This window comes from Cynocephalus volans, chromosome 13 (assembly GCF_027409185.1).
Source record: "Cynocephalus volans isolate mCynVol1 chromosome 13, mCynVol1.pri, whole genome shotgun sequence".
Lineage (NCBI taxonomy): Eukaryota > Metazoa > Chordata > Mammalia > Dermoptera > Cynocephalidae > Cynocephalus > Cynocephalus volans.
Window position 1 is genome coordinate 17,917,122 of NC_084472.1, and position 25,918 is coordinate 17,943,039.

At 36.7% G+C, this 25,918-nt stretch overlaps 1 protein-coding gene across 3 annotated transcripts in view; it reads left to right on the forward strand.

Moving 5' to 3' along the window:
- Nucleotides 1-25,918, forward strand: part of GREB1L (GREB1 like retinoic acid receptor coactivator) — a 130,396-nt gene that overhangs the window by 39,257 nt on the left and 65,221 nt on the right. The gene's annotated exons all lie outside the window — the stretch shown is intronic.

Here is a 25,918-nt window from a genome sequence, read left to right on the forward strand (position 1 = left end):
AAGAGGAAATATACAAGGAAATCAATGTCCTGAAAAAAAATGTAGCAGAACTTGCTGAACTGAAGAAGTTATTCAGTGAAATAAAAAACACAACGGAGAGTTTAACCAGCAGTCTTGTCGAAGTTGAAGAGAGAACCTCTGAACTTGAAGATGGGCTGTTTGAAATAACACAAGCAGACAAAAAGAAAGAAAAAAGAATCAAGGACATGGAAGAAAATCTGAGAGAGATATCAGACAACCTCAAGCGCTCAAATATCCGAGTCATGGGTATTCCAGAAGGGGAGGAAAATGGAGATTCCATTGAAAACATATTCAACAAAATAGTGGCAGAAAACTTCCCAGGTATAGGAAAAATCACAGATCTTCAGATCCAGGAAGCTCAACGATCTCCAAACGTATTCAACCCAAAAAGGCCTTCTCCAAGACATGTCATAGTCAAATTGGCAAAACTCAGAGACAAAGAGAGAATCTTAAAAGCTGCAAGAGAGAAGCGTCAAATCACCTATAAGGGAGCCCCAATCAGATTAACATCAGACTTTTCATCACAAACCCTAAAAACTAGAAAGGAATGGGATGATATTTTCAAAATACTAAAAGACAAAGATTGCCAGCCAAGAATACTCTACCCTGCAAGGCTATCCTTCCGAAATGAGGGGCAAATAGTATATTTCTCAGACAAACAAAAACTGCGGGAGTTCAATACCACAAGACCACCCTTACAAGAAATCCTCAAGGGAGTACTGGGTTTGGTTCCTGAAAAATAACTACCACTGCCATAAAAACCCAAGAAAAATCTAAACCCGCTAGTACAATAAAAATGGCATTCATGAAGAGAAAACAAGCTAACAAAAACACTATCTACAACCTAAGGAACCAACAAACAAAGAAACCGAACAGTAAATCAGAAAGCAAGGAACAAAAGACACCTAAGACAACCAAACAACCAATAAAATGCTAGGAATAAATCAACACCTTTCAATAACAACTCTTAATGTTAAAGGCTTAAATTCCCCAATTAAAAGACACAGACTGGCTGACTGGATCAAAAAGCAGGACCCAACTATATGCTGCCTACAAGAGACCCACCTCACCCATAAAGATTCACACAGACTAAGAGTGAAAGGATGGAAAAAGATTTACCATGCAAACAGAAAAGAAAAACGAGCTGGAGTGGCTATTCTTATATCTGCCAAAATAGACTTTAAACTAAAAACCATAAAAAGAGACAATGAGGGACACTACTTAATGATAAAAGGACTGATCCATCAAGAAGACATAACAATCATAAATATGTACGCACCCAATGTTGGAGCAGCCAGATTTATAAAACAAACTCTATTAGACCTAAAGAAGGAAATAGACACTAATACCATAATAGCAGGGGACCTGAACACTCCACTGTCAATATTAGACAGATCATCTAGGCAAAGAATCAGTAGAGAAACACAAGATCTAAACAAGACTCTAGACCAATTGGAATTGGCAGATATCTACAGAACATTCCACCCAACAACCTCAGAATATTCATTCTTCTCATCAGCACATGGATCATTCTCCAGGATAGATCACATATTAGGTCACAAATCAAGTCTCAATAAATTCAAAAAAATTGGAATTATCCCATGTATCTTCTCAGACCACAATGGATTAAAACTAGAAATTAATAACAAACAAAACTCTGGAAACTATACAAACACATGGAAATTAAACAGCATTCTACTTAATGACATATGGGTCCAAGAAGAAATCAAGCAGGAAATCAAAAAGTTTCTTGAAACTAATGAAAACAATGATACATCATACCAAAACCTGTGGGATACTGCAAAAGCAGTATTGAGGGGAAAATTTATTGCATTAAATGCTCACTTCAGAAGAATGGAAAGATGGCAAGTGAACAACCTAACACTTCACCTTAAAGAACTAGAAAAACAAGAACAATCCAATCCTAAAGTTAGCAGACGGAAAGAAATCATTAAGATCAGAGCAGAACTGAATGGAATTGAAAACCAAAAAACAATTCAAAAGATCAACGAATCAAAAAGTTGGTTTTTTGAAAAGATAAATAAAATTGACAAACCATTAGCATGGCTAACAAAAAAAAGAAGAGAGAAGACTCAAATAACCAAAATTAGAAATGAAAAAGGCGATATTACAACTGATTCATCTGAAATACAAGGAATCATTCGAGACTACTATAAACAACTATACGCCAACAAATTTGAAAATCTGGAGGAAATGGATAAATTTCTGGACACACACAAGCTCCCAAAACTGAACCGTGAAGACGTAGAAAATTTGAACAGACCAATAACAATAAAGGAGATTGAAGCTGTTATCAGAAGGCTCCCAACAAAGAAAAGCCCAGGACCAGATGGATTCACAGCAGAATTTTACCAAACATTCAAAGAGGAATTGACACCGATTCTTTACAAACTATTCCAAAAGATTGAAACGGACGCAAATCTCCCACACTCATTCTATGAAGCAAACATCATCCTGATACCAAAACCAGGTAAAGATATAACCAAAAAAGAAAACTACAGGCCGATATCCTTGATGAATATAGATGCAAAACTCCTCACTAAAATACTAGCAAACAGAATACAGCAACACATACGAAAAATTATTCATCACAATCAAGTGGGATTCATCCCAGGGATGCAAGGTTGGTTCAACATACGCAAATCAATAAATGTGATACACCATATTAATAAACTCAAACACAAGGACCATATGATCATCTCTATAGATGCTGAAAAAGCATTTGATAAAGTTCAGCACTCATTCATGACAAAGACCCTCTATAAGTTAGGTATAGAGGGAAAGTATCTCAACATAATTAAAGCCATATATGACAAACCCACTGCCAGTATCATCCTGAATGGGGAAAAGCTGAAAGCTTTTCCTTTAAGAACAGGCACTAGACAAGGATGCCCACTCTCACCACTCCTATTCAACATAGTGTTGGAAGTACTAGCCAGAGCAATCAGAGAAGAGAAGGAAATAAAGGGCATCCAGATTGGAAATGATGAAGTCAAACTGTCCCTGTTTGCAGATGACATGATCCTATATATCGAACAGCCTAAAACCTCTACAAAAAAACTGTTGGAATTGATAAATGATTTCAGCACAGTAGCAGGATACAAAATCAACACACAAAAATCAGTAGCATTTCTTTTCTCCAATAGTGAACATGCAGAACGAGAAATCAAGAAAGCCTGCCCATTTACAATAGCCACCAAAAAAATAAAATACTTAGGAATTGAGTTAACCAAGGAGGTGAAAAATCTCTATAATGAGAACTACAAACCACTGCTGAGAGAAATTAGAGAGGATACAAGAAGATGGAAAGATATTCCATGCTCTTGGATTGGAAGAACCAACATAGTGAAAATGTCCATACTACCCAAAGTGATATACAAATTCAATGCAATCCCCATCAAAATTCCAAAGACATTTTTCTCAGAAATGGAAAAAACTATCCAGACATTTATATGGAACAATAAAAGACCACGCATAGCCAAAGCAATGCTGAGCAAAAAAAATAAAGCTGGAGGCATAACACTACCTGACTTTAAGCTATACTACAAAGCTATAATAACCAAAACAGTATGGTACTGGCATAAAAACAGACACACTGACCAATGGAATAGAATAGAGAATCCAGAAATCAACCCACACACTTACTGCCATCTGATCTTTGACAAAGGTACCAAGCCTATTCACTGGGGAAGGGACTGCCTCTTCAGCAAGTGGTGCTGGGATAACTGGATATCGATATGCAGGAGAATGAAACTAGATCCATACCTCTCACCGTATACTAAAATCAACCCAAAATGGATTAAGGATTTAAATATACACCCTGAGACAATAAAACTTCTTAAAGAAAACATAGGAGAAACACTTCAGGAAATAGGACTGGGCACAGACTTCATGAATACGACCCCAAAAGCTCGGACAACCAAAGGAAAAATAAACAAATGGGATTATATCAAACTAAAAAGCTTCTGCACAGCAAAAGAAACAATTAAAAGAGTTAAAAGACAACCAACAGAGTGGGAGAAAATATTTGCAAAATATACATCTGACAAAGGATTAATATCCAGAATATATAAGGAACTCAAACAACTTTACAAGAAGAAAACAAGCAACCCAATTAAAAAATGGGCAAAAGAGCTAAGTAGGCATTTCTCTAAGGAAGATATCCAAATGGCCAACAGACATATGAAAAAATGCTCAACATCACTCAGCATCCGGGAAATGCAAATCAAAACCACATTGAGATACCATCTAACCCCAGTTAGGATGGCTAAAATCCAAAAGACTATGAACGATAAATGCTGGCGAGGCTGCGGAGAAAAAGGAACTCTCATACATTGTTGGTGGGACTGCAAAATGGTGCAGCCTCTATGGAAAATGGTATGGAGGTTCCTTAAACAATTGCAAATAGATCTACCATACGACCCAGCCATCCCACTGTTGGGAATATACCCAGAGGAATGGAAATCATCAAGTCGAAGGTATACCTGTTCCCCAATGTTCATCGCAGCACTCTTTACAATAGCCAAGAGTTGGAACCAGCCCAAATGCCCATCATCAGATGAGTGGATACGGAAAATGTGGTACATCTACACAATGGAATACTACTCAGCTATAAAAACGAATGAAATACTGCCATTTGCAACAACATGGATGGACCTTGAGAGAATTATATTAAGTGAAACAAGTCAGGCACAGAAAGAGAAATACCACATGTTCTCACTTATTGGAGGGAGCTAAAAATTAATATATAAATTCACACACACACATACACACATACACACACAAACCGGGGGGGGGGGGGAAGAAGATATAACAACCACAATTATTTGAAGTTGATAGAACAAGCAAACAGAACGGACATTGTTGGGGGGGAGGGGGGGAGGGAGAAGGGAGGGAGGTTTTGGTGATGGGGAGCAATAATCAGCTACAATGTATATCGACAAAATAAAATTTAAAAAAATAAATAAATAAATAAATAAAATAAAATACTGTACCCCACAAAAGTAGTACACACATGTTCCTCAAGTTCACATAGAACATTTACCAATCCAGGTGAGAAAGAAGACATGTTATGTACAGAGGAACCAGAAAAGCCTGACATCACACTTATGGACCACAGAACAAGTCTTAATACATTTTAAAGGATTCAGATCATACAAAGAATGTTCCTAGCCCAAATGGAATTAAATTAGAAATTAACAACAGGAGGATTTCTGGAAAAATCCCCAACTATTTGGAAACTGTAGAACACACTTCAAAATAGTGGATAGATCAAAAGATAAATCAGAAGGGAAATTGGTAGTATTTTGAACTGAATCAAAATTTTAAAAACCGTCAGAATTAGAGATGCCACTAAAACAGTAGAGGGTCGTTTATAGCACTGAAACCTACATTAGAAAAGAAGAAAGATTTCAAATCAATGAACTCAGCTTTCACCTTAAGAAACTAGGAAAAAAATTTCAAATCAATGAACTCAGCTTTCACCTTAAGAAACTAGGGATAAAAAGAACAATTTAAATCTAAAATTAGCACAATAAAGGAAATAATAAAGATCAAAGTGGCAATCAGTGAAACAGACACAAGAAAAAAAAAAAAAGAAAAAAATTAGTAAAACCAGAAACTGGCTTTTTTTAATAAAAATCAATAAAATTGATAAACCTCTACCCAGATTGCTAAGAAAAAAAGAGAGAAGATATAAATTACCAATATTGGGAATGAGAGAAGACATCACTACAGATTCAAGTGATATTAAAAGAATAATAAGAGAATGTTAGGAAGAGTCTTATAACAAAAACTTGACAACTTAGATGAAATGGACAAATTCCTTGGAAGATACAAATTACAAAAGCTTACATAAGAAGAAATAGATAACCTGAATAGCCCTATATCTATTAAATACATTGGAAATGCAATTTCTTTGCTTTGTGTTGCTGCAACAGAATACTTGAGACTGAGTAATTTATAAAGAAGAGAGGTTTATTTGACCTGCATTTCTGGTAACTGGAAAGTTCAAGATTGGGCAGCTGCATCTGACGAGGGCCTCAGGCTACTTCCATTTCTGGATGAAAGCATAAGAGGTGCAGGCCTGTGCAAAGAGATCACATAGAGAGGAAGTAAGAGAGAGAAGCCTAAGAAGCCAGACTCTTTTTAACAACCCATTCTTGCCAGAGTAAGAACTCACCCCTACCAGAGAGCATTAATCTATTCATGAGGTATCTGCCTGCATGATCCAAACACCTCCCACTATGTGCCACCCCCCAACACTGCCACACTGAGGATCAAATTTCAACATGAGTTTTGGCAGGGATAAACCACATCCAAACCACAGCAAAAGTTTAAAAAGTCTTTCCTCAAAGAAAACTCCAGATCCAGATAGCTTCACTGATAATCCACCAAACATTTAAGGAAGAAATAATACCAATTCTACACAAACTCTTCAAAAGATTTTAAGAAAATTGACTACCTCCTAAGTTATTCTATGAGACTTTGATAATAAAATTAGACAAAAACATTACTAAAAAAAAGTTCAAACCAGTATTTCTCATGCAATAAGTACCAAATTACTTAATAAAATTTTAGTATATTGAATCCAACAATATTGTTGAAAGAATAATACATCATGACCAAGTGGGGTTTATTCCAGGGACACATGGATGGTTAATATTTGAATGTCAATCGATTTAATTTACCATGTTAACAAAACAAAAAGTAAAAACGTGTAATTATCTCAATAGGTGCAGGAAAAAGCATTTGAGAAAATCCAGCATGTTCTCCTGATTAAAAAAACTCTTTTAACAAACTAGGAAAAGAAGGGAACTTTCTCAACCTGATAAAGGGCATCTACAAAAGACCCACAGCTAACATTCTTAGTGATGAAAGACTGAATGCTTTCTCCCTAAGATTGAGAAGACAGGTATGTCCACACTTAACTACTTCTATTCTGTGTACTAGGGTTCTAGCCAGTGCAGTCAGGCTAGAAAAAGAAATACATGGTATCCCTATTAGAAAGGAAGAAGTAAAACTGTCTATATTCATAGACCGCATAATTGTCTATGTAGAAAATTCAATGAAATCTACAAAAAGATTCTAGAACTAGTAAGTGAGCTTAGCAATATTGTTGAATACAAGAATATACAAATATCAATATTATTTTGGTATGCCAGCAGTGAACTATCAGAAATTAAAATGTAGGAGTTTCAAGATGGCGGTGGCTGCGGCAGCTGGCGCGGAGTAGCTGAGGTGGAAAAGGCGGCCACTGGGCCTCAGGCAGCCGGGAAACTTGTGGACCTTCCTCTTGCCATCTCTTAAGGGAGGACCGCAGCTGCTGGCCGGTCGTGGGGGCTGAACGCCACTTTGCCCCCGGCAGGAGAGGCTGCCTCATTTATAGGCAACAGCTTTGAAGTGTGGAGCAGGAAAAGAACTGATTCTTAGCTGCAAAAGCGAGTCTTGAAACAGGGAACACGGCGCCAGGGCTGCTGTGGATGCAGCCAGGATCCCAGAGGCCGGGGCCGCGCTGAAGGCGGTCAGCAGCCCTATTCAGGATTCGAGGTTTCAGGCCGACATTAAAGAAGATTCCTGGGAGCGCCCGAGCTGCGCCGCGACTGAACAGCCCAAGGCGGCAGCGGCCGAAAACAGGGAAGGCGACAAACCAGAGACAGAGAGTGAACACCCGACCTGGCACAACCCTGTGAGTGACCCCTGGTCCAGCTCTGTTCGGGGGGATTACGCCCACCCGGCTCCCGCCTGCATCACCAGGCCACTCACCACCCCGGGGCAGCCTCCATTTTCCCAGGTGCGGGCAGCTCCGCCCGGCTCCGCCCGCACTGAGCCTTCCCACTTGCTTGGCCCGGTGCGGGGCTTTCTAGAGCCTGCGAGCCAGCCTCCCCTCCCATTCCCTCCATGGTTCTCTGGTGGGGCTGGTGGCGGGGGGGCATCCCCGGCCAGTGTCGGGAGGGCAAGGAAGTACGGGCGGGCCGACTGTCACTCCCCCACACCCTGCACTCCGGCCCCCAGTAAACTTCCTGTTACTGGGAGGCAGATACCATCTCTGCAGCCACCAGTTCGGAAAAAAGCCTAACCAACGTCTGGTTGGGAATAGTGTGGTAGGAGAGTTCCCAGGTCCACTTGAACCTGCCAGAGAGCAGGCTGCAGGTGGGCGCTACATTTGGTCTATGCCGGGGGGATACAAAGGTGAACGAGACCCGAGAAAGATCTACACAGTGCTACAAAGGCACCCAGAGAGACCGGTCGTCTGTGCCTACCAGAAACCTGCTAGACGTCCTGGGTGAGGCGGTGCCGAGCAGGGTCTTGAAGGCCCAGCTGATAGAAGAGGGGCGCAGAAGACATGCCCCAGCCCAGCACAGTGCGCACAGAGTGGGGAGACGTGCGGCCTGGGAGGCGGAGACTCGACAGAAACCACACACCCGGTGGGGTCGCCACTGCACGATCCAACAGCCTGGGCCAGAGCACACGGAAAAGGGAGAAGTCCTGCACAGGAAGTGAAAGCTCAACAGAGATCACACACCCTGTGGTACGTGATCCACCAGCCCAGCAGAGTCCAAGCTGACCAGAAAGGTGGCTCCCCGGAGAAGCCCAAGACCCGAGGCAACCACACACACAAGGCACTAGAGGCCAACTGAGCAGTCACAGAGGGAGCCATACGAAATTGGCAACCACAGCAACATCCTAGTTAGTCATTAGTCTCAAACCGGTGGTCTGTGAAACCCTCTGCCACAATGAATAAACACCAAAAAAAAGATACCAGAAATACAAAAAATCAAGAAAGTACACCACCAAAAGTTAATAAATCTCAAACTCTAGATCCTATAGAACAAGAAGTCCTTGAAATGACTGACAAGGAATTTCGAGTGATAATTCTAAGGAAACTGAATGAGATACAAGAAAACTCAGCTAGACATCATGATGAAACGAGGAAAAGTATACAGGACCTGAAAGAGGAAATGTACAAGGAAATCAATGTCCTGAAAAAAAATGTAGCAGAACTTGCTGAACTGAAGAAGTTATTCAGTGAAATAAAAAACACAACGGAGAGTTTAACCAGCAGTCTTGTCGAAGTTGAAGAGAGAACCTCTGAACTTGAAGATGGGCTGTTTGAAATAACACAAGCAGACAAAAAGAAAGAAAAAAGAATCAAGGACATGGAAGAAAATCTGAGAGAGATATCAGACAACCTCAAGCTCTCAAATATCCGAGTCATGGGTATTCCAGAAGGGGAGGAAAATGGAGATTCCATTGAAAACATATTCAACAAAATAGTGGCAGAAAACTTCCCAGGTATAGGAAAAATCACAGATCTTCAGATCCAGGAAGCTCAACGATCTCCAAACGTATTCAACCCAAAAAGGCCATCTCCAAGACATGTCATAGTCAAATTGGCAAAACTCAGAGACAAAGAGAGAATCTTAAAAGCTGCAAGAGAGAAGCATCAAATCACCTATAAAGGAGCCCCAATCAGGCTAACATCAGACTTCTCATCACAAACCCTAAAAGCTAGGAAGGAATGGAATGATATTTTCAAAATACTAAAAGACAAAGATTGCCAGCCAAGAATACTCTACCCTGCAAGGCTATCCTTCCGAAATGAAGGGCAAATAGTATATTTCTCAGACAAACAAAAACTGCGGGAGTTCACTACCACACGACCACCCTTACAAGAAATCCTCAAGGGAGTACTGGGTTTGGTTGCTGAAAAATAACTACCACTGCCATAAAAACCCAAGAAAAATCAAAACCCACTAGTATAATAAAAATGGCATTCAGGAAGAAAAAACAAGCAAAGAAAAACACTATCTACAACCGAAGGAACCAACAAACACAGAAACCAAACAGTAAATCAGAAAGCAAGGAACAAAAGACACCTAAGACAACCAAACAACCAATAAAATGCTAGGAATAAATCAACACCTTTCAATAACAACTCTTAATGTTAAAGGCTTAAATTCCCCAATCAAAAGACACAGACTGGCTGACTGGATCAAAAAGGAGGACCCAACTATATGCTGCCTACAAGAGACCCACCTCACCCATAAAGATTCACACAGACTAAGAGTGAAAGGATGGAAAAAGATTTACCATGCAAACAGAAAAGAAAAACGAGCTGGAGTAGCTATTCTTATATCTGACAAAATATACTTTAAACTAAAAACCATAAAAAGAGACAATGAGGGACACTACTTAATGATAAAAGGACTGATCCATCAAGAAGACATAACAATCATAAATATGTACGCACCCAATGTTGGAACAGCCAGATTTATAAAACAAACGCTATTAGACCTAAAGAAGGAAATAGACACTAATACCATAATAGCAGGGGACCTGAACACCCCACTGTCAATATTAGACAGATCATCTAGGCAAAGAATCAGCAGAGAAACACAAGATCTAAACAAGACTCTAGACCAATTGGAATTGGCAGATATCTACAGAACATTCCACCCAACAACCTCAGAATATTCATTCTTCTCAGCAGCACATGGATCATTCTCCAGGATAGATCACATATTAGGTCACAAATCAAGTCTCAATATCAAAAAAATTGGAATTATCCATGTATCTTCTCAGAACACAATGGATTAAAACTAGAAATTAATAACAAACGAAACTCTGGAAACTATACAAACACATGGAAATTAAACAGCATTCTACTTAATGACATATGGGTCCAAGAAGAAATCAAGCAGGAAATCAAAAAATTTCTTGAAACTAATGGAAACAATGATACATCATACCAAAACCTGTGGGATACTGCAAAAGCAGTATTGAGGGGAAAATTTATCGCATTAAACGCTCACTTCAGAAGAATGGAAAGATGTCAAGTGAACAACCTAACACTTCACCTTAAGGAACTAGAAAAACAAGAACAATCCAAACCTAAAGTTAGCAGACGGAAAGAAATCATTAAGATCCGAGCAGAACTGAATGAAATTGAAAACCAAAAAACAATTCAAAAGATCAACGAATCAAAAAGTTGGTTTTTTGAAAAGATAAATAAAATTAACAAACCATTAGCATGGCTAACTAAAAAAAGAAGAGAGAAGACTCAAATAACCAAAATTAGAAATGAAAAAGGCGATATTACAACTGATTCATCTGAAATACAAGGAATCATTCGAGACTATTATAAACAACTATGCGCCAACAAATTTGAAAATCTGGAGGAAATGGATAAATTTCTGGACACACACAAGCTCCCAAAACTGAACCATGAAGACGTAGAAAATTTGAACAGACCAATAACAATAAAGGAGATTGAAGCTGTTATCAGAAGGCTCCCAACAAAGAAAAGCCCAGGACCAGATGGATTCACAGCAGAATTTTACCAAACATTCAAAGAGGAATAGACACCAATTCTTTACAAACTATTCCAAAAGATTGAAACGGACACAAATCTCCCAAACTCATTCTGTGAAGCAAACATCATCCTGATACCAAAACCAGGTAAAGATATAACCAAAAAAGAAAACTACAGGCCGATATCCTTGATGAATATAGATGCAAAAATCCTCACTAAAATACTAGCAAACAGAATACAGCAACACATACGAAAAATTATTCATCACAATCAAGTGGGATTCATCCCAGGGATGCAAGGTTGGTTCAACATACGCAAATCAATAAATGTGATACACCATATTAATAAACTCAAACACAAGGACCATATGATCATCTCTATAGATGCTGAAAAAGCATTTGATAAAGTTCAGCACTCATTCATGACAAAGACCCTCTATAAGTTAGGTATAGAGGAAAAGTATCTCAACATAATTAAAGCCATATATGCCAAACCCACTGCCAATATCATCCTGAATGGGGAAAAGCTGAAAGCTTTTCCTTTAAGAACAGGCACTAGACAAGGATGCCCACTCTCACCACTCCTATTCAACATAGTGTTGGAAGTACTAGCCAGAGCAATCAGAGAAGAGAAGGAAATAAAGGGCATCCAGATTGGAAAAGATGAAGTCAAACTGTCCCTGTTTGCAGATGACATGATCCTATATATCGAACAGCCTAAAACCTCTACAAAAAAACTGTTGGAATTGATAAATGATTTCAGCACAGTAGCAGGATACAAAATCAACACACAAAAATCAGTAGCATTTCTTTTCTCCAATAGTGAACATGCAGAACGAGAAATCAAGAAAGCCTGCCCATTTACAATAGCCACCAAAAAAATAAAATACTTAGGAATTGAGTTAACCAAGGAGGTGAAAAATCTCTATAATGAGAACTACAAACCACTGCTGAGAGAAATTAGAGAGGATACAAGAAGATGGAAAGATATTCCATGCTCTTGGATTGGAAGAATCAACATAGTGAAAATGTCCATACTACCCAAAGTGATATACAAATTCAATGCAATCCCCATCAAAATTCCAAAGACATTTTTCTCAGAAATGGAAAAAACTATCCAGACATTTATATGGAACAATAAAAGACCACGCATAGCCAAAGCAATGCTGAGCAAAAAAAATAAAGCTGGAGGCATAACACTACCTGACTTTAAGCTATACTACAAAGCTATAATAACCAAAACAGTATGGTACTGGCATAAAAACAGACACACTGACCAATGGAATAGAATAGAGAATCCAGAAATCAACCCTCACACTTACTGCCATCTGATCTTTGACAAAGGCACCAAGCCTATTCACTGGGGAAGGGACTGCCTCTTCAGCAAGTGGTGCTGGGATAACTGGATATCGATATGCAGGAGAATGAAACTAGATCCATACCTCTCACCGTATACTAAAATCAACTCAAAATGGATTAAGGATTTAAATATACACCCTGAGACAATAAAACTTCTTAAAGAAAACATAGGGGAAACACTTCAGGAAATAGGACTGGGCACAGACTTCATGAATACGACCCCAAAAGCACGGGCAACCAAAGGAAAAATAAACAAATGGGATTATATCAAACTAAAAAGCTTCTGCACAGCAAAAGAAACAATTAAAAGAGTTAAAAGACAACCAACAGAGTGGGAGAAAATATTTGCAAAATATACATCTGACAAAGGATTAATATCCAGAATATATAAGGAACTCAAACAACTTTATAAGAAGAAAACAAGCAACCCAATTAAAAAATGGGCAAAAGAGCTAAGTAGGCATTTCTCTAAGGAAGATATCCAAATGGCCAATAGACATATGAAAAAATGCTCAACATCACTCAGCATCCGGGAAATGCAAATCAAAACCACATTGAGATACCATCTAACCCCAGTTAGGATGGCTAAAATCCAAAAGACTATGAATGATAAATGCTGGCGAGGCTGCGGAGAAAAAGGAACTCTCATACATTGTTGGTGGGACTGCAAAATGGTGCAGCCTCTATGGAAAATGGTATGGAGGTTCCTTAAACAATTGCAAATAGATCTACCATACGACCCAGCCATCCCACTGTTGGGAATATACCCAGAGGAATGGAAATCATCAAGTCGAAGGTATACCTGTTCCCCAATGTTCATCGCAGCACTCTTTACAATAGCCAAGAGTTGGAACCAGCCCAAATGCCCATCATCAGATGAGTGGATACGGAAAATGTGGTACATCTACACAATGGAATACTACTCAGCTATAAAAACGAATGAAATACTGCCATTTGCAACAACATGGATGGACCTTGAGAGAATTATATTAAGTGAAACAAGTCAGGCACAGAAAGAGAAATACCACATGTTCTCACTTATTGGTGGGAGCTAAAAATTAATATATAAATTCACACACACACATACACACATACACACACAAACCGGGGGGGGGGGGGAAGAAGATATAACAACCACAATTATTTGAAGTTGATACAACAAACAAACAGAAAGGACATGGTTGGGGGGGATGGGGGGAGGGAGAAGGGAGGGAGGTTTTGGTGATGGGGAGCATTAATCAGCTACAATGTATATCGACAAAATAAAATTAAAAAAAAAAAATAAATAAAAATAAATAAAAAAAAAATAAAAAAATAAAAAAAAATAAAAAAAAATAAATAAAAAAAATAAACTATACTACAAAGCAATAATAACCAAAACAGTATGGTACTGGCATAAAAACAGACACACTGACCAATGGAATAGAATAGAAAATCCAGAAATCAACCCACACACTTACTGCCATCTGATCTTTGACAAAGGCACCAAGCCTATTCACTGAGGAAGGGACTGCCTCTTCATCAAGTGGTGCTGGGATAACTGGATATTCATATGCAGGAGAATGAAACTAGATCCATACCTCTCACCGTATACTAAAATCAACTCAAAATGGATTAAGGATTTAAATATACACCCTGAGACAATAAAACTTCTTAAAGAAAACATAGGAGAAACACTTCAGGAAATAGGACTGGGCACAGACTTCATGAATACGACCCCAAAAGCACGGGCAACCAAAGGAAAAATAAACAAATGGGATTATATCAAACTAAAAAGCTTCTGCACAGCAAAAGAAACAATTAAAAGAGTTAAAAGACAACCAACAGAGTGGGAGAAAATATTTGCAAAATATACATCTGACAAAGGATTAATATCCAGAATATATAAGGAACTCAAACAACTTTACAAGAAGAAAACAAGCAACCCAATTAAAAAATGGGCAAAAGAGCTAAGTAGGCATTTCTCTAAGGAAGATATACAAATGGCCAGCAGACAAATGAAAAAATGCTCCACATCACTCTGCATCCGGGAAATGCAAATCAAAACCACACTGAGATACCATCTAACCCCAGTTAGGATGGCTAAAATCCAAAAGACTATGAACGATAAATGCTGGCGAGGTTGCGGAGAAAAAGGAACTCTCATACATTGTTGGTGGGACTGCAAAATGGTGCAGCCTCTATGGAAAATGGTATGGCGGTTCCTCAAACAATTGCAGATAGATCTACCATACGACCCAGCTATCCCACTGTTGGGAATATACCCAGAGGAATGGAAATCATCAAGTCGAAGGTATACCTGTTCCCCAATGTTCATCGCAGCACTCTTTACAATAGCCAAGGGTTGGAACCAGCCCAAATGTCCATCATCAGATGAGTGGATACGGAAAATGTGGTACATCTACACAATGGAATACTACTCAGCTATAAAAACGAATGAAATACTGCCATTTGCAACAACATGGATGGACGTTGAGAGAATTATATTAAGTGAAACAAGTCAGGCACAGAAAGAGAAATACCACATGTTCTCACTTATTGGTGGGAGCTAAAAATTAATATATAAATTCACACACACACACGCACACACACACACACACACACACACACACACAAAAACAAAGCGGGGAGGGGGGAAGAAGATATAACAACCACAACTACTTGAAGTGATATGACAAGCAAAGAGAAAGGACATTGTTTGGGGGGAGGGGGGGAGGGAGAAGCGATGGAGGTTTTGGTGATGGGGAGCAATAATCAGCCACAATGTATATCGACAAAATAAAATAAAAATAAAAAAATAAAAGAAATTAAAATGTAAAAGAATAACAATAGCATTTATAATAGAATAAAAATATGAGATATTTAAGTATAAATCTGACAAAAGGTGTGAAAGAACTCTACCCTGAAAACTAGAACGTATTGCTGAGACCAAGTAAAGAAGACCTAAATAAATTGGAGAGATTCCTCTTGCTCATGGGTTGGAAGGCTCAATATTGTTAAAATGTCAGTTCTCCCCAAATTGACCTGTAAATTCAATGTAATCCCAATGAAAATTCCAGAGGCTCTTTTTTTGGTAGAAATTGACAAGCTAATTCTAAAATGTATATGGAAATGCAAAGGACTTAAAATTACCAAAACAACTCTGAAAAAGAAGAAAAGCTGGAAAGCTAACATTATCTGATTTCAAGAATTATTATAAAGTTATAATAATCAAAACAGCTTTTTACTGGTGTAAAGATACATAAATCCATCAATGGAACAGAATAGAAAGTCTAGAAATAAACCTACACATGTTTACAACTGAGTTTCTAACAAAGGCACAAAATCAATGCAGTGAAGAAAGGATAGCATTTTCAACAAATGGTGCCAGAAAAATTGGATATCCATATGCAAAAACTTAAAATTTGACCCATATCTCACACCACTTAGAAAAATTGTCAAATAGGCCATAGACCAAAATGTGAAACCTAAAACTATGAAAGTTCTATAAGAAAACATGGGAAAATATTTGTGACCTGGGTTAGGTGAATATTTCTCAGTTATAACACTGAAAGCACAATCCATAAGAGAATGACTTGATAAATTAGACTTCATTAAATTAAAAACTCCTGCTCCTCAGAAGACACTCTCCAGAGGATGCACAGACAAGCCACATCCTGGGAGAAAATATTTGCAAAGCATGTTAAGAGAATAAATAGACTTTTTAAACTGAAAAATAAGAAAATAACTCAATTTTTTAAATGGGAAAAGATTAGATGGATGGCAATTAAGCACTGTGAAAAGATGCTCAATACCATTAATCATTAGGAAAATGCAAATTTAAATAATAATGAAATTCCACTACACACTTGTTAAAATGGCCAAAACTAAAAGACTGGCTATACCAGGCATTGCTGAGGTTGTGGAGCACTAATGCACTGCTAAGAACATAAAATAGTAAAACCATTTGGGGAAACAGTTTGGCAGTTTTTTAAAAAGTTAAATATACACCTACTCTATCATCTAGCCATCCCCCTCTTAAGTATTTATCCAAGAGAAAAGGAAATATAAGTTCACACACAAACACTATGCAGATGTTCATAGCAGCTTTTTTCGGCAATAGCCAAAAACTGGAAACAACCCAAAAGTCCATCAACAGGTGAATAAGTAAATAAATTGTTATATATCCATACAATGTAATACTGTTTTTCAATAGACAGTAATGAGCTGTTGATACTCATAACACAGATGAATCTCAAAATAAATGTGGTGAGTGAAAGAAGCCAGGCCAAAAGGAAAAGTAATACTGTATGATTCTGTTTATGTGAAACTCTGGAAAACGCAAATTAATCTGTATTGACAAAAAGCAGATTAGTGATTGCTTGGGCCTGGGGAAGCGAGGGAGGCACAGGATGAAGGAATTACAAAGAGGTACAAGGAAACTTGGGATTGATAAACATGTTCATATTTTGATTGTAGTGATGGTTTCATGGGTATATTCATATGTCAAACATATCAAATTGTGTACTTTAAGTATGGGTGGTTTATTGTTAATTATACCTCAGTAAGTCTATTTTTAAAAACCAATAGCATAAGAACAGGTTTGGAATATATCTAATTTAACATTGATTTTAGAGGGGAAATATGTTCATGTTTTAATGAAATGCTAGTTCAGTTCAATCAAAAGTAAATATGGCTGATATAAATAACTACTGCAGGCTCAGAGTGCAGTAATAAAAATATGGTGTCCTTCTATATTGGAAGGACATTACTCTAATTGCAGTTTGAATGTGAAAATAGGTCCAGTGTACTTTACTCAGGAAAGAAACAAATTATAGAGTCTACATTTTGTGCAGGTGTAAAGGCAAAAAACAGCTTGTAAAGCCTTAAGCTCTTAGTCATCTGGAAGACCCTTAACAAGATTTAGTAAAACAAATATTTATGGAATAACTGTGTTCTATGCACTGTTACTCTGAAGTTTTAGTACCATTTTGCAGATCATGGAACAGAGTCTAGGGAGGATTAGTGTTTGGTGAAAAAACAGCTAGTAAGTGGCAAATTCAGGATTCAAACTCTTTTTAGCTCCCTTTATTCAGAAAAGCCCCCACCCTACCCCCTGCCCCAGTGATTTTGGACTAACAGAGTTATCGAACTACTGCATAAAGAGGATAAGGAGATTATTTTGGCATTTTTTTTCCATTTTATTTCTTTAGCCACGATGTGACAGTCATTGTACCAGGAGCTGGGAATGCCCTCATGGAGCTCATGACCTAGTGGGAGAAACAAGAAGTTACAAACTACTACAACATAGAGAGCAGAGCTGACTTGCTCAAGGAACTTCCCAAGTTTGTGAATCCTCGAGTGCTTACAAATTCCCCCTTTAAGTGGATATGAAATCACTAATAGAAAGAATGAGGCCTTGGTGAAATGCAGACACTAAGCTATCAGCTACTTACTCACTAAGCACCAGGTTCTGCAAAGTGGCCTCACAGCCCCATGGTTCAAATTCATGTCTGAGCAAGATTCCAGGGTATCATGTCTGAACATTTGGAGTTGCTCCCCAAAAATCAAAACCACTAGTGTTAAATGCTAAGTATGTAAATACCACAATACAGGATAAATTCAGAATGGAAGCATGTGCAAGGTGGTAAAGATAAGAGAATAACACAATAGGATTTACATTTTGGACCTTATCTAATACTTATCTGTGCTTTCTGATTTATCTATAATTTATGTTACTGAAATAAAATAGGACAAGTAATAGACATGAAATACATTTTCAAAAATTAAAACTTAAAAATGTAATCTGTGACTATACCACCCTGAACGTGACCGATCTCATCTGATCTTGGAAGCTAAGCAGGTCGAGCCTGGTTATACCAGGTGCTGGGAGATGGCCTGGGAATACCAGTGCTGTAGACTTAAAAAAACCCAAAAAAACCCAAAATTAAAAATGGAGTCTGATCAGATTGTCTTGAGATAAATAAAAAGGGTGGAGAACACTGATACTTTAGTAGACAGAGAAAAACTTATACGAGGACAGTGCTTATCTTATTCACTATTTTACCCCTAGATCCTAGCAAGGTTCTTGACAAATGGTAAGCACTCAAAAAATAACTATTGAATTAATAAGTAAATGCAGCAGAGGGGTTCAGAATGATAGGGACTGAAATGTTTCCCTTGGATTTTCATTGATAACTATAAAAGCAGTTCCACTGAAGTGGAATTAACCTGCAAAAATCACTATATCTGATCTAATACTGATGTAAATGCGTACTTTGTACATTTAAGAAATACTTCTGATGGCAGTTGTCAATCTACGTGTAATTGTTTTCTTTCTCTTTTTTAAATTATTATTCCACTGTCTTGGAACATTTACATTTTTCAAAAACACCTATGTGCCTATTTGTATACGCATATAATATATTCATATATATATACAGTGATAAGTTTCTCATTCAAATCTTCTCATTTCTACACACCCACCCAAACAGGTAACCACTGTAGTTTCCTTTGTTCTTTCTAGATTTTGTTTGTATCTATTCAAGCAAGCACAAATAGAGATTCTTATTTTAACACTTTTGTTACTCCAAAGGCAGCATTTTTTATGCACTGTTCTGCACCTCACTTTTTTATATTGCTATGTCCTGGAGATCTTTACAAATTAATAGGGAGCTTCCTCATTAATTTTTTACTGCTGCATGTTCTTATACTGTCTGGTTGTGCCATAATTTATTTAACCATTACACCATTGATGGGCATTTATGTTGTTCCCAAACAAAGCAGTAATAAATAACCTTGATATATACCATTTGTCACATGTATATAAATGTCCAGGAATTGCTGGGTCAAACATACACTCATTTGTAGTTTCCGTGGATACTATCAAATTACTCTCCATAGAGGTTGTACCAGTGCATGTGTGGCATTGTGTGTTTTCAGAGGCTCACTAACAGAGTTTATTATTGAACTTTTGGATTTTTGTCCACCTGAGGGGTGAAAAATAATATCTGAGTGTGCTTTTAACTTGAATTTCCCTTATCATTGACATTGAATATCTTTGCATTTGTTTAAAAGCTGTTTGCATTTTCTTTTCTATAAATTCTAAGTATATATCCTTTATCCTTTATTTACTGAGTCGTCGGTTGTCATAGTTTGGGTTCTGCTAGAATCAGAGTCTAAGGGAACGACTTCAGTGCTGGTCCTTTATTTGGGAAGTGATCCCTGGAAGCAGGAGGAAGGCAACATAAGGGTGTGTTTTCTCTGTAGTTGCTGTAAACTAGGAAGGCTTGAGTCCACTAGGTCCTCTAAGAAGCTTGCAGAATGCCTCCCAGAATTATCCTTTTGAAGAATGAGATGCTGGAACATTTATTCTCATGGCCCCTATAAATTGAGGATTGCCTCAGAAGGATCTTATACTCCCTTTCACTTCTGGACCATACACAGGACTGAGAGACCTTGGTGGCCGTGGAAAAGGCCCTGAGACAAACGCTAACAGAAGCTAGATGTTAGCATAAGATAGAATGCTGTCTCCAGGAGTCTGAACTCATGCAGAACTGTCCACTGGAGCTCCTGCTGAAATCAAAGGGGGACCAAAAGGCTGTGATGAAGGGCAACACCGTGTTGGCTACAGTAGTCTCTTTTTCTTAATGGTTTCTGTTGACAGGAGTGCACACTTTAATTACAGATATTTTCCCTGGTTTATCATTTTGCCCATGGTATTATTTTATTGATATATAATTCATATACCATAAAATCCACCCATTAAAAGTGTGCAATACAGTAGCTTTTAGTATATTCACAGAATTATGGAATCATCACTACAATAAATTTCAGAACATTTTTATCACTAGAAGAAGAAATCCCATACCATATCCATTAACAGTCACTCCCTGTCTCACCCCTCCCCCCCAACCCCTGACAGCCATAAGTCTGCTTCCTATTTCTATGGATTTGTCTAGTCTGAACATTTCATATAAGTAGTTACATATGGCCTTTTGTGACTGGCTTCTTTCATTTGGCGTAATGTTTTCAAGGTTCATCCATATTTTAGCATGTATCAGTACTTTCATTCCTTCTCATTGCTGAATAATATTATATTGTATGGATATAGTACAGTTTGTTTATCCATTCATCAATTGATGGGCATTTGGGTTGTTTCCACCTTTGGGCTATTATAAATAATGCTTCTATAAACATTTGTGTACAGATTTTTGTGTGGATGTGTGTTTTCACTTCTCTCTCACTTCATACCTTGGAGTGGAATTGCTGGGTTGTATGGTAACTATAACCATTTGAGGAGCTGTTTTCCAAAGTGGCTGCACCATTTTACATTCCCACCAGCAATGTGTGAGGTTCCAATTTCTCCATATCCTTGTCAACACTTGTTATTACCTGCTTTTTTGATTATAGCCATCCCAGTGGGTATAAAGTAGTATCTCATTGTGGTTTTGATTTGCATTTCTCCAATGGCTAAGGATGAGCACCTTTTTATGTGCCCATTGGCCATTTGCATATCTTCTTTGGAGAGATGTCATACAAGTCATTTGCCCATTTTTCAATTGGATTATTTGTCTTTTTATTATTCACTTGTAAGTGTTCTTTACATATTCTGGATACAAGTTCTTTATCAGATATATGATTTGCAAAGATTGTCTCCCATTCTGTGGGTTGTCTTTTCACTCTCTTGATGGTGTCCTTTGAAGCACAAAGATTTTTCTATTTGATGACGTCCAATTTGTGTTTTTTTTCTTTTATTGCTTGTGCTTTTGTTGTCACATCTCCCAAAGTATTGTCTAATCCAAGGTCATGAAAATTAGTCCTATGTTTTCTTGTAAGACTGCTATAGTTTTAGCTATTATTTTTAGATGTATAGTCCATTTTATGTTAATTTTTGTATGTGTTGTAAGGAAGAGGTCCAACTTTATTCTTTTGCATGTGGATATCCAGTTGTCCCAAAACCATTTGTTGAAAAGACTACCTATTGGATTTTCTTGGCACTCCTGTCGAAATTCAGTTGCCTACAAAACATAAGGGCTTATTCCTGGACACTCATTATTTTTCCATTGATCTTCATGTCTATTCTAATGCCAGTCATACATTGCATTGTTGTTTGGGTTTTGTTGTTGTTGTTGTTGTTGTTCTGTGGATGTTAGATAAGGCATTGTAAATATTGATCAATGCATGCATGTGTGATGTATGTATGTATGTATGTATGTATGTATTTATTTATTTTTGGCAGCTGGCTGGTAAAGGGATTGAACCCTGGACCTTTGTGTTATCAGCACCAAGCTCTAACCAACTGAGCCAACCAGCCAGCCCCTTATATGGCATAAGGTCACTTTGTATGAAGTTGGAAAATGGGGAAATGTAAATCCTCCAGCTTTCTTTTTCTTTTTCAAGTTTATTTTGCCTATTCTGGGTCCCTTGCATTTCCATATGAATTTTAGGATTAGTTTGTCAACTTCTGCAAAGAAGCCAGCTAGAATTTTGATAGGGCTTTCACTGAATCTTTAGAACAACCTAGGCAGTATTGTCACCTTAACAATATTAAGCATTGGTAGTATTGATCCTTGAGCATTGGCTGTCTTTGTATTTATTTAGGTCATCTTTAGTTTTTCTCAACAATGTTTTGTAGTTTTCATAGTACAGTCAGAACCTCCACAGGTTCTGCATCCACACATTCAACCAATTGTGGATCAAAAATACTATATATGTTTTGCACTTCTTTTGTTAAATTTATTTCTAAGTATTTATTCTTTCTGATGCTTTTATAAATGGAAGTTTGTTCCTAATTTTATTTTTGGATTGTTCATTGCAAGTGCATAGAAATTTATGTATGGATTTTGCATCCTGGAACCTTGGTGAACTCATTATTGGTTCTAATAGCCATTTAGTGAATTTCTTAGAATTTCCTGTAGATAGAATTATGTCATCTCCAAATAGATAAGGTTTTACTTCTTTGTTCCAACCTGGATATGCTTTATTTTATTTTACTCCTAATTACCCTGGGTAGAACTTTCTGTACAGTTAAATAGAAGTGGCAAGAGTGGACACCCTTATCTTGGTCCACATTATAATTTGATCTTAGGGAGAAAGCATTTCTTTTTTTTTTACCATTAAGTATGATGTTAGTACTTTTATAGTACTATTATAGTTAGTTTTTTATAGATGCCCTTTATCAAGTTGAGGAAGTCCCTTCTGTCCTAGTTTATTGAATGTTCTTTTTTTTTTTTTTTTTTTGTATCATGAAAGGGTGTTGAACTTTGTTAAATGCTTTACATGTGTCTATTAAGATGAGTGTGTGCTTTTTGTCCTTTATTCTATTAATATAGTATATTGCATCGATAGAGTTTTGTATGTTAAGCCAACTTTGCATTCCTGCTATCAATCCCACTTGGTCATGGTGTATAATTTTTATATGCTGCTAGAATATCTGTTTGCTAGTATTTTGCTGAGCATTTTTACGTCTATATTCATAAGTTTCATAAAGAACATTCTGTAGCTTTCTTTTCTTTTGATGTTTTAGTCTGGTTTTGGTACAGGATAATATTGGCTTCATAAGATGAGTTGGGAAATATTCCCTCCTCTTCTTTTTTTAGAAGAGTTTGTGAAGGAGTGGTATTACTTCTTTAAATGTTGATAGAGTTCACTAGTGAAGCCTTCTGAACCTGGCTTTGCTTTGTGGATAGTTGTGGGGACTTGGGGTTTTGGTTTTTTAAAAAACTAATCTCTTTACTTGTTATGGGTCTATTCAGCTTTTCTGTCTCTTCTTGAATCAATTTTAGTAATTTCTGTGTTAGGAATTTGGCCATTTCATCTGTGTTATCTAATTTGATGGCTATATAATAACTTGTGTCTTCTCTTTTTTTCTCTCTCTTGGGTCATTCCAGTTTAAGATTTGTCAGTTTTGTTGATCCACTGAACAAACCTTTGGTTTTGTTGATTTTTACTATTGTTTCTTTATTCCCTATTTAATTTGATTCTGCTTAAATCTTCATTATTTCCTTTCTCCTGCTTGCTTTGGATTTAGTTTGCATTTCTTTTTCTAGTTTCCTAATGTGAATTGATTTGAGATCTTGCTTCTTTTTTTAATATAGGTATTTATAGCCATACACCTGCCTCTAAATACTTCTTTAGTGTCATCCTATAAGTTTTTGTATGTTGTATTTCATTTTATCTTAAAGTAATATCTAATTTCCCTTGTGATTTCTTTTTTGACCTGTTAGTTATTTAGGACAATATATATTATTTAATTTCTACATATTTGTGAATTTCTCAAATTTCCTTCAGTTATTGTTTGCTCATCTGATTCTATAGATGTCAGAGAATGTATTTTATATGATTTCAATTCTTTGAAGTTTATTGAGGTTTGTTTTATGGACTAATGTGTCTATTCTGGAGATTGTTTCCTTTGCACATGAAAAGAATGTGTATTCTGCTTTTGTTGGAGGAATGTTCTATTGATGTCGATTAGGTTTAGCTGGTTTACAGTGTTGTTCAAGTCTTCTTTTTCCTTGTTGATATTCTCCTAGGTTGTTCTATTATTGAAATTGGAGTATTGTGTTATAACATCAAGGTCAAGGGTTCAGATCCCCATACTGGCCAGCCACCCCCCCAAAAAAAATAAAATAAAATAACATATATATGTGGGGTATTAAAATCACCAACCATTATTACTAAATGGCTATTTTCCCTTTTGATTCTTTCTTTACGTATTTGTGCCTCTGTTGTTAGGTGTATATATGTTTATAATTATGTCTTCCTGGTATATTGACCCTTTTATCATTATAAAATATCTTGTCTTTCTCTCTAGTAATAATTTTTGTCCTAAAGTCTGTTTTTTCTGATATTAATGTGACTACTCTGGCTCAATCTGGCTACTGTTTGGATGGTTATAGTGTGCTTTGCCGTGTAGAATTTTTATGTGCTTATGTAGCTGGATTTATCAATCTTTTTTTTATGGTTTCTGCATTTTTAGCAATAGTTTGGCCTTTTCTGTTCCAAGGTGATAATTAACTCTCCTATGTTTTCTCCTATTATTTTTATATTTAAAGTTTTTAACTTTATATCTTTGGCCCATTTGATTTTGTTTGGTACTTGGTATAAGATGGGGGTACAACTTAATTTTTTTCCTGTATACCCAATTGCCTCAATACAATTTATTATATGGTTCATCTTCATTGCTGATTTGAGGTGCTACCTTTATCTTGTACTAAATTCTCATTTAGTATTTAGTGTATTTGCATCTTTCTTGCTGTCATTTTTGTTCCATTATTCTATTTGTCTGATGCACCAAGACTATAGTGTTTTATTCACTGAAATGTTTTATAACAAATTTTATTATATCATTATGCTAGTCTACCCTCATTTCTCTTTCTTTTCCAGCTATTCTTGTCTATTTCTTCGTATCAACATTACATCTTTTTCCCTAGTTAAAACATTTTAATGATTCTAATAGTAATTCTAATAATATCTAAACCTGTTAGTATTTTCCTAGGATCACATTAAATTTATAAATTAATTTAGGCTTATGGCATCTTTTGACATTGAATATTCCTGCTCAGAAACATGGTATGTCTTCATATTTGTTCAGGTCCATTTTAATGATCTTCAGAATTTTTTTTTTAATTTTTAAAAATCTTTAATATAAAAATTTCAAAAACATAAAAATAGAATAATATAGTAAATCACAACCAAGGGCCTGTTATCTACCTTCAGTAATTATCAACACATGGCCAATATTGTTTAGTCTTACTCCCTCCCTTAGTATTTTAAAACAAATCCCAGACATGTTCAGAAATATTTAAAACTTTTCTTCATACAGGTATGTGCATTTTTTCCTAAGCTTATTCATAGGCATTTTATCTAACTATGGGTTGTTGTTTATATGTATGATGACTTATTTCTGTACATCAATTTTGTACCCTTTCATTATTTTTAAAATATAGTTCTGTGCTAACTTAAACGCTTTAACTATATTAATTCACTTGATTCCTATTTAAGGTGCTTAAAATAGCACCTAGCACCTAGTAACTTCTAGTATTTGTTAAATAAATAAAAAATAATAAAACCTGAATACAGAGAAATTGACTCTCCTAAATGTCAGAATAGTTTAAGGAAAGAACTGAAGTTCTGTAATCTGCTTTTTCACAACTCTTGTTGAATTAACTTTCCTCCTGCATATATATGCATAGTTGCTAATTTAAATAACCTCTTTCATTTT